We start from the raw sequence: 1,595 nt of genomic DNA, 5'->3' as shown, positions 1-1,595 counted from the left end.
TTAGCTGCTAATATTCCGCTGAAGTATACGCTGTGACGTAATAACTCGAGGGAAGGGGTGGGGGTCAGAGGGCCTAGGTATAAAAGTCACAGCTCGCCACTGTTATACATAAATCAAATATTGCACCTTCCCTACTGTATTCATACACAAATCAATATTGCACTTTCCCTATTGCACCTATGCATAGTGTCCGTCAAATTGCACATATCCCTATTGTGTCCATACCTATTTACACATAATGCACTTTCCCTATTTAACCTTCTCGATTGCACATACGTCCATTATGTCCAAAGTATACTGAGGCTGTGGCTCAGTGGTAGGTGCGCTGAACTTCGAATCATGGGGTAGCAAGTTCTAGTCCCAATGCAGTCAGCATGTCGTTGTGTCCCTGAGACACTTCACCCCAAATTGCTCCTGTGGGGATTGCCAACAGTACTGAATGTATGTAAGTCACTTTGGATAAGAGCGTCTAACAAGTGACGTGTAATGTAATGTCATGTAATGTAATGTATGTTGCACTGGTGGAGAAGTCAGTCTTTTACATTTTTCCACCGCCAACATCTAGACATTAGCTATTTTTCAAATGACAATAAATCCTTTAAATCTTGAATCAAATGTCCCCATAGCACAAACAGTTTTTTGGAACATTTTGGGTTATTTCCCAGGAGACATGTCTGTACTTCAGTTTTGATCTGAGAGATGATGTACTTCTGTCGCTCGTCACGATTCAGCCGTGTTTGGTGACAGTCGTGGGTTGTTTTGTTTGTGTTGCCTGGCCGCTGTCAATCAAACACCCACACAGTCCTGATGATTAACTGAGTAATCAAATGTTAAAATCTTAGTAAATAATACCTAAGGTTGCTTCTTCTCCCAACTTGAATTCACATTGTTGCTTATTTACTTATATGTTTATATACTTATATATTTGTATTAGAGTAAAAAATGCTCAAAGAGAATGTGATACCAAGTTTTAGAGGCTGCACAAGGTCTTTTATTGTCTGAACATCAGTCAAAAAACAGTAAGGAAACCAGATTATATTTACATTTAAAAGTTGTAACCCCAGTCAATATTTGACATTTTAAGGCTTCATATCCTGTAAAACAAAGCCAGAGAAACTGCAAAAACAACTTTTATAGATTTTTTGGGGTGTATGAAATGTCTCTGTAGCTCCACAATGCTTCAGTCACACATCTTCACATATATACATTTTACACATACAAGTGGATAGATACATGTAAATATTTTAATTATTTATTGTGTTGTTGTGGATATGTAGATATGCACTGACAGGACTGCTTTTAAATTCCCTTCTACAATGACAATACATTTAATTGGTCCAAATTACCATTTAAATTGTGTAGCTCTAATATAAACACACTTTCGAATAAACGCACACACATTCCCATCATTATATGCCAAAAAAAAACGTTTAGAGAAAGCAGGAAAGTGTGTGTGTGTGTGTGTTTGAGGGGGGGGTTGTACCTTGGGGGATTTTGGGCTGGGAGAGGCTATCTGCAGTCCACCCGTGTGTAACTGATATGACTGCTATGTGCACTGGTGTGGCTAATAGAGCAAATGGTGGTTGAGGGGGGGG

Source organism: Notothenia coriiceps, unplaced genomic scaffold (assembly GCF_000735185.1).
Source record: "Notothenia coriiceps isolate Sejong01 unplaced genomic scaffold, NC01 NC01_scaffold00012897, whole genome shotgun sequence".
In the NCBI taxonomy this organism is placed as follows: Eukaryota; Metazoa; Chordata; class Actinopteri; order Perciformes; family Nototheniidae; genus Notothenia; species Notothenia coriiceps.
This window is presented reverse-complemented; position numbering follows the sequence as displayed.